This window comes from Octopus sinensis, unplaced genomic scaffold (genome assembly GCF_006345805.1).
Source record: "Octopus sinensis unplaced genomic scaffold, ASM634580v1 Contig16349, whole genome shotgun sequence".
Taxonomy (NCBI): domain Eukaryota; kingdom Metazoa; phylum Mollusca; class Cephalopoda; order Octopoda; family Octopodidae; genus Octopus; species Octopus sinensis.
The window spans coordinates 42,501-52,500 of NW_021834286.1; positions in this window are offsets into that span (position 1 = coordinate 42,501).

Here is a 10,000-nt window from a genome sequence, read left to right on the forward strand (position 1 = left end):
TATATATATATATATATATATATATATATATATATATTTATTACAAGAAATTACAGGGTAAATGTTTTTATTCCTGTTTACGGAATTAATCTTTATTTGCGGTAGAAGCTTTGGCTGTTATTTCTAGTGTGAATGGCCTATTATGGCCGTTCCTTAATTGTTAATATATATATAATATATATATATATGTGTGTGTGTGTGTGTGTGTGTGTGTGTGTGTGTGTATGTATATATATATAACAATTCTTTTCATGTTTTCATTCTTTTATTTGTTTCAGTCATGTGACTGTGGCCATGCTGGAGCACCAAATTTAGTCGAACAAATGGATCCCAGAACTTATTCTTTATAAGTCTGGTATTTATTCTGTAGAACTCATTTTGCCGAATCTCTAGTTTTCGGGAACCTAAACACTTCAACATCAGTTGCCAAGTGATGATGGGGTGGGGGCAAAAACAAAGACACACAAACATATATATATATATAATATATATATATATATTATATATATATATATATAATATATATATATACAAAGGGAAAGTTTACGAAGGCAGGTGGAGTACAAACAAATGTATTAGAATAGCGCACAGGAATAGAAATAGAAAAAGTCTTTTACGTTTCGAGCCTACGCTCTTCGACAGAAAGATACACAGAAAAAAACAAGGAGAGAAAAAATATATATATATACATATATACGTATATATATACATACACACACATACACACACACACACGTATATATATATATATCACATGATCACATGACTAACCAGGCCATCAGATGTTGCTACACATCGCTGGTCACAATGCACTTCGCATTGTTTTAGCTCCCAATGACGCCACCTCGCTCGCTATGCGAGCAGGCCAACAGAGGAAAGAGTGAGAGAAAGTTATGGCGAAAGAGTACAGCAGGGATCGCCACCATCCCCTGCGGAGCCTCGTGGTGCTTCTAGGTATTTTCGCTCAATAAACATTCACAAGGCCCCGTCTGGGAATCGAAACCGCGATCCTACGACCGCGAGTCCGCTGCCCTAACCACTGGGCCATTGCACCTCCGCACACACACACGCATACACACACGCACACACACACACACATATACACACACACACATATATATATATATGTATATATATATATATATAATATTATATATATAATATATATATATATATATATATATATATATATATATATATACATGCCTACATAAATACATACCTACATAAATACATACACACACACATATATATAATTTAACTGCACCAGAAATTGATCAATCCATATATTTCTTACTTGTCTTTCTAATTTATTTTGGTTGTATATTCTAGCTTATAATATGTGCAATAGGTAGTAACCCATCCAGGCCAAATGATTAACGGCATTTTGTCCGTCCTTACATACTGAGTTCAAATCCACTGAGGTCGATTTTGACTTTCACTTTTTTATTTCGAGGCTGATAATATAAGTACCAGTTGTACATTACAATCGATGAAATCGACTTATCCACTTCCCTGAAGATGCTGGACTTTTGCCAAAATATGAAATCATTATTTACAATTAGCAGCATATTAATTGCTTTTATTTGTATTTTTCAACTTGTGTTCACTATTTATAACAGTCATACTCCGTAGATAAATACTTGGATAAATTCGCTCGTTGGACCCTTATTCTACCTCATCTGTTCTTAATTCCTATAATGTCTGGCTGACTTCCTTATCAGTGTTTAACGATTAAGACAACTTGTCCTGGAGTACGTGTCAAAACATTATTCTAATATCATAGCTATAAAATTTTAAAGTCTTAGAATGTTTTGAAACTCCGTCTCGGATTTGGTTATGACTTCATGTCTTCTATATATGGGAAGTTAAGGGTCATCGTCTCTCTGATTTTGTAACCAGTCTCTTAACAATTTAGGACTGCACTTAATTTATCAAGAGAAAGGCCAAAAGTTTGTAGCGAAACTGATTCTCGGAATATCCACATTTACATAAAGTTTCGTGATTTTGCACTGCATTTGAATTCCAGTTTGTTATGCTACTTTTCAAGAATCCTATAATTATTGCTGACAATATATTCATCCCATTCAATTTACTGTCGATGAATGCAATTCTGTTATTCCATATATTTCCTATAGCGAATCCAAGTGCTGAATGTTGAAATAAAAGTACACAATTTACATTATTTACATTTGACGTATATTTGTCCTCGTCTTGTTTGTTGTTAACACAACGTTTTGGCTGATACACGCTCCAGCCTTCATCAGGTGTCTTTGGGAAATTTCGAACCTGAGTTCTTATTCCTAATGTATTCTTCGAAGTTTTATTATTATCATCAGCATCATCATCATTATTATTATTATTATTATTATTATTATTATTATTATTATTATTACTATTATTATTATTATTATTATTATTATTATTATTATTATTATTATTATTATTATTATATGTCCACGTGCATATGGCGTAGTGGTTAAGAGCGCGGACTACTAAGCCTAAGATTACTAGTTCGATTCTAAGCAGTGACCTGAATAATAATAATAATAATAATAATAATAATAATAATAATAATAATAATAATAATAATAATAATAATAACAACAATAGTAACATTGAAATACCTTAGGAATGAGAACCCGGGTTCGAAATTTCCCCAAGACACCTGATGAAGGCTGGAGGGTATATCAGCCGAAACGTTGTGTTAACAACAAACAAGATGAGGCCAAATATATGTCAAATGTAAATAATGTAAATAATTCATCAGCTCTTAAATATACGTGCACAAGTTCTTTTATTTCAGTATGCAGTCTCCCAATATCCTGTTCAATTGAAATCTCTCTTTACGGGCATAAGAAACTATTACGCACCACACCAACCACCTAGGTAGGATATTATCTCTTTCATGATGCAGTTACGTCTTAAATGATGCTGATATTATAGCAATGCAGAAATTACAAATATAGATAGAGAGCATGTCGTTTTTAGAGCCATCCATATGTATAGGTATTTGTAACAGGGTTGGCTTTCTTACATCAGCCATTTGATATTTAGGATGGACTCATTATTGCATTATTAAACCGGTTGGTTATATTTTAGTAGGAGATATATACAGGTGTTTTATGTAAAGTTCCGGAGTTTCTATACCCCAGATAACAACCAGTTACTTATATTTGATTCTGTTGTGTTTTCCGCTTTTTAAATATTTCCACTGTTTGTTAGGTGATTTAGCTTTTCTTTTGTCATATGGATTTATTTGTTTTATAGAATATTTCTCTGTTTCTTTCATTCTTAAGCTCTCCGTTGGTGAATAAATATATTTGAATACCGTCCCTTTAACTAAGCTGCAGTCCAGCATAAAACGATACGTGGTTGAACATCAGGCATTGGCAATGTTACAACGCGTTTCGGTAATTGAACAATAGGATCGGAGACACATTGAACTGAGAAGATTAAGAAATTTTAGAGAATAAATAATCTAATAATTTACAATATTCATCGACGAGTGCCCAATTCTAAGGAGTAGGAAAATTTGGGGGTCCTCAACGGGGAACATCTGAATGGTTCCTTTACCAGAATACAAGTATGATGTATTCTACTGAAGACTAATTAGAGCTTAGAAAACACTTGGTCTTGCAGTGCTACAGATTGCCTTTGTCATTTAAAGGAAAACTCTACGGACACTTCAGTGTCCTCAACTGGGCCGCCCCAAGATATCCGTAGACACACTTTCACCAGTACTACATCAATGACTAGAGAAATAATTCTACTCTAGGCACACGGCCAGAAATCTTTGGGGAGGGGGCCAGTCGATTAGATTGACCCCAGTACGCAACTTAAATTATCGACATCGAAATGATGAAAGGCAAAGTCGACCTCGGCGGAATTTGAACTCAGAGCGTAGCGGCAGAGGGAATACCTATTTCTTTACTACCCACAAGGGGCTAAATACAGAGAGAAGAAACAAGAACAGACAAACGGATTAAGTCGATTACATCGACCCCAGTGCGTAACTGGTACTTAATTTATCGATCCCGAAAGGATGAAAGGCAAAATTGACCTCGGCAGAATTTGAACTCAGACGTAACGGCAGACGAAATACCAAAACGCATTTCGCCTTGCGTGCTAACGTTTCTGCCAGCATACGGCCTTGTGACTAGAAAAATAATGACGGAAAACTGCTTTCGCGTTTAGAATCGATCTGGATGCTAACAGAACACATGACACTAATCGCCCAGTCCTCATCCTTTCGTTAGAGATGCCAATTAGTTTTTTCTCCGATTAGTACCTATGGCAAAAAATGTTCTCGGACGAAATTGACTTGGATAAAGGTAATTAATTTTCTTACTTGTTCAAATCATATAAACCCCATCAACAAGCATTTCAAAAAGAGGCGGAGTAAAGAAGAAATTTCTATGGCAGTTGAGAGTGACGATCCTGGTGTGACGACAAGGTTTCAATTTTTATTTTTAAATTCTTAGTACTGGAAATTCGAAATGCTTTTGTACTGAGAACTCATTATGGAACGGAAAAGTATTTGATGCTGGTCCACGTGATAATATACTTATGAGAAAATATAGAGTTTCTCTTCATTTTTCTTATTTTTATGTTTTAAATAGTTCTCTTTGCACTTCATGTAACCACACACATCTAATGCATTTGCAACCAGTGTTTGTAATATCCTTCATTTGTCTATTTTATGGAAAATAAAGAACCGTTTGGTATTATATTGCTGTTTGTGTTATTATCATTATTAATTTTATTATTATCATCATCATTATCATCATCGTCATCATCATCATCATCATCATCGTTATCATCATCATTATTATTATTATCATTATTATTATTATTATTATTATTATTATTATTATTATTATTATTATTATTATTATTATTATTATTATCATTATTATCATTATTATTATTATTGAGTGAGAGAGCAGTGCCTGCCATCAAAGTGACACTGGGGTAAAATATACGAAGCCCAATATACCCATCATGACTACCCGTCTGATAAAGGTACACCAGGCACATACATCACAACCATATGTGCGCGACATGGTGATCTCATATCAAGATAAACAGCACATGACCTTGCAGGTGGGGCCCAGTTAGATTATTATTATTATTATTATTACTATTATTATTATTATTATTATTATTATATTATTATTATTATTATTATTATGATTATATTATTATTATTATTATTATTATTATTATTATTATTATTATTATTATTGATTGAGCGAGCAGAGCATGCCATCAAAGTGACACTGGGGTAAAATATACGAAGCCCAGTATACCCATCATGACTACCCGTCCGATAAGGGAACACCAGACACATGCATCACAACCATATGTGCGCGACATAGTGATCTCATATCAAGATAAACAGCACATGACCTTGCAGGTGGAGCCCAGTTAGAATTTTCTTCAGATCGAGTAACCCATCCCGCTCAAAAGGTCCCTGAATAAGGGCTGTCCAAGGACGTTGAACGAAATACCCATGTTTCCAGAGGTGAATTATTCAAACCCCAAAGAATCCCTCTCAACACATGACTATGATGCTCCCCCACTACTTCTGCTCATGATCAGAGATGCACATATCGTCAGCCACTAAGGGAGATGCTCAACTGGTTAAGGTCAAACAACTGACAAGCAAATCTGTGGTATTGAGCAGAATATTTGCTGTAGCCCATCTTTTATACCAAGACAAAACAATGTACATAACACTTCCAATAAGTTAAGATCAGAAGCCATGAGAGCCACTGCCTGGTACTGCATCAGGCATATATTATTATTATTATTATTATAATTATTATTATTATTATTATTATTATTATTATTATTATTATTATTATTATTATTATTATCATCATCATCAGAAATGTGTGAGCTGGCAGAGTTGTTAGAGTCTCTAAAACCACTCCTCGAGTCATTTGTTCCGGTTCTTTACATTCTGAGTTCAAATTTCGCTAACTTCACCAATTCTTTCCTTTCTTTCGGGGTTGGTAAATAAACTAGTGGTTACATTCTGAACTGACTCTTATACGGTTATCACCTTTGTTTCTCATTACGAGGTGAAAATAAACAGAGAAGTAACCAACAATAACATGTACTCAGATAGGGTTGTTTGGGTCTTCGGTGTCTTCATGAGCCCCGAAGACAACAGAACTGATCCTGAACCAGACCTAATCACGGGAGAAGAACGGACAGTTATGTTAATGAGGCAGGCCAGAAAATCTCCGGGTAGGAATCTTAACTAAGGCAGACTGCTTGAGAATATGAGGTTTTTCCTATTCAAAAGATGGAAAAAATAGGGAAAAGTAAGATGCAGCGGCGTATAGTAAGAACAACCCCAGACTACTGAAACATAAAGAGCAGAAAGAAATATATTGTTTGCTACGACCAGCACTGCTGCCATTCTCTATTCCACTAGTGGTCACGTCGAGGATGATCGACGCAGAAACAGAAACAAGATCGTTTCAGACGAAGCAATATCACCATCTTTCAGCACATATTCAGTAAAAGACTCTGACAAGCAGTTCAACCTCATCGTTTTCTCGTTATATCTGTTGTCTCAGTAATGCTATTATTCTTCATATTTCATTACCACGCGTAAAAATCACGAATTTTCCAAATATAATTGCTCTGAAAAACAATTCTTTTTGAATTCATTCTGACACATTCAGTGATAACAAATAGTAGCTGTTCCGGCTGTTGGAACAGTTTAGACATGTCTTCTAGGCTTTCACACAGTTTTTCTTATTGGCGGGTATCTCTAATTCCATTCTACTCTTCCACTAACATTAAGGGTTGTAAGTTTTGAAAGAACACATTTTAAGCAGTCTCAAGAATACTACCGCATTTCTCCGGTTGGTGCACAGAAAGGTTGCCGACGTCCTGCACCAAACACAATTCATGAAGATCGTCTAAAACACTACTTTCACCTATTCACCATGTGACAGACTAAGAGTAACAAACACCTCGTAGTAAAAAGAAACGGCGGTGAGTTGTAGGTGCATATAAGAACGCAACGAGAAAATTTAAACAAAAGAGTAGGACTGCCAAAAATTAATTCTCAAAACACCCAAAAGAAAGATTACTAGTAAAGAGAACGTTAAGTTTCTAGAAGACATAGTGTGATAAATTGGCAAGCAGCGAAAGGATTTTCTGTGAGACTGTTTTAATAAGCACTGTTAAGGTAACTCCGGCAATTGCCGAGCAGGCCATTTTATCCGCCTTTCTTGAAGACGAAGGTAAATTGTCAATCATTTTTTTCTCCAACGGAAGTGATTTATGAAGCGTAAATGTATGAGGTTTGGCTCTACTTCAAAGTAAGTTCACTTGCTGAAGAAACTTAGGTGAATAGATACAGACGCAGAGGCTATCAGTGAGACTAGGGTTTCATAGGCATGGGGTTCCGGGCGTCCAGCGACCATCTTAGACAATTATTACATGCACCATTAATAAATAGTGATTAATGATATACGAGGGAGAAAATTAACAGAAAGTATTACGAAAGACATCGAAACCGACTTCCTAGCAGCAAAAAATATTCCTGAACCATAATCTCATCGAGAAATGCGAAAGTTGCTCTGCCAAAGGTAAGTTGGTCACTATACAACACAATAAACGGAAATGTTTTAGATGAAGACATATGACAGAACCTCATCACGGACCAAGACATGCAATAAATATATGTGTAGTTTTGCGACGACACTTTGCTAAATTATTCTAGATGAGCTGTAAACCGAACTCAGTAGATGATATTAATGACTTCTTAATGGGTGCCGTGGTTCTCGGTGAAAGATAGGAGGATTCTCACACTGTTATCGCTTTTTCAGAGTACCTGGCACTACATCTGCCAATTTACAGCAACTCCGAGATTTGTGAGAGAGAGAGAGGAAGGTATCCTGAACTAAGAGTCCTGGCTTTTGGGGACCGAGAGGAAGAACATCCTTAGGGATTGTTTAGATGTGGTATGTGTCATTTTATAGCACGTGACTCTCTAATGCATTGCACTTGTCTTTACTTGGCCAGATTCGATCGTCTGATGTCTCATTATTTGTAGGAAAGAAACGGTCCTATGATCAGGACCCTCAGCTTTCAATAGCCTCTGTAGGTTTGTAGTCAGTAAGCCGTGGCTGACACTCGCGCAGGTGTTGTAAGATTGCACAGCCTATAGACACACTCACTAGTACTGCTGCAGCAACTACTACTACTACTACTACTACTACTACTACTACTACTACTACTACTACTACTTCTGCTGCTGCTGCTGCTACTTATTTCTTTATTGCCTACAAGGGGCTAAACATAGAGGAGACAAACAAGGACAGACAAAGGGATTAAGTCGATTATATTGACCCCAGTGGTAAATAATGAAGGTAAATACTGAATGCATTTAGAATGAACTTGCCAAAATCTGACACTCAAAACTGATTATCAGAAATGCAATGCTTCATACAGCTAGAACAATTTTACAAAGAATATTCATGGTTACATTACGAAAATCTCTTGGACAGAATGATGGAGAATAATTAAAATCTGATACGAGTCATGTACCTAACAAAACTTATTTTCTGTCTTCAAGGAGAAAAAAAAAGCTGCGATAAATAATGGCTATGAGAAAAACAGAAAAGCGACAACAGAAATCGTAAAGCTGGTAAAGTCTAAATTAAAAGTAGACTACAAAATGCAACGGAAATATATGGCAAGAAATGAACGTGTATTGAGAACAATAGAAAAACTTGAACGTAGTGAATGTAAACCCCCAAAAATCCCGACAAACTCGGGCTGATGTCAAGATAGGGGCTGCAGACGTCTTCATTGTGGCACAGGAGCAAGGTCATCAAAAGAAAAAAAAACGGATGTAATGGAGAAAGATACAGAAAGTGCAGAATATATGGAGACGGGGAAGGAAGGTTTAAGCAAACTATCATTAACTCACTAGTATAAGCCAAGACAGGCAAAGCGGAATGCCTACGTATATACAGTGATTATTATGCCAGGACTGTGAGACAGCAAGAAACACCAGATTGTAGGAACATATATGAATTGGAGCGGCATAGATGAAACCATATATATATGCATGTATGTATAGAATCATATGTGTATGTGTAGTATGTATGTACATATGTATATATATATATACTTATATATATATATAGAGAGAGAGAGATAGATATATATTGATACACACATATATATATATTATATATATACATACATACATACATACACAAATACATACACATACAGACATTCATATACATATATACTTATATATGAACACATATCTCGGCGTATACATATATAGCTATATATATGCGTACACAGTTGCAGATGTGTCTGTGTATATATATATATATATATATTATATATTATATATATATATGCTCATGCATACTATACACATACAGCCTTCTATACGTACATACATGCATATATGTGTGTATGCATGCATATGTGTATATATATATATATATAGAGAGAGAGAGAGGGAGAAAGAAAGTGAGAGAGAAAGAGATGTGTGTTTATGTGCGTGTATGCATGTGCGTTTGTGTGTGAGAGAGAGTGAGGGGAGCTTCATGAGTGCAAGTATTTATATACGCATACAGACAGATACATACAACATATGAAACATTCTATTGTCGTGTCTGAACAGTAGAAGAAACATCTACGAAGACTACCAAAGACTACTCAAAACGCCAGCATTGTCTTCAGAGAAATACTTCCAGATCATTAACTATCTTATTTGAAATTTTAAACGACAATGGCAGAATGAATTTTTACCAGCTACAGTAATATCATTGCTAAATGACTTCTCATGATTCGGATGACGAAGATGCTGTATGCTTGAAGAAAAAATTTATTATAGCAATGGTCAGGTGATAAGCTAATGAGGTCATGATACAGAGTGCGTATTTTATTCAAAACACTAATGATGATGTTACTGTCAAATAAAGCTCTTTGCGACGATCCTTGG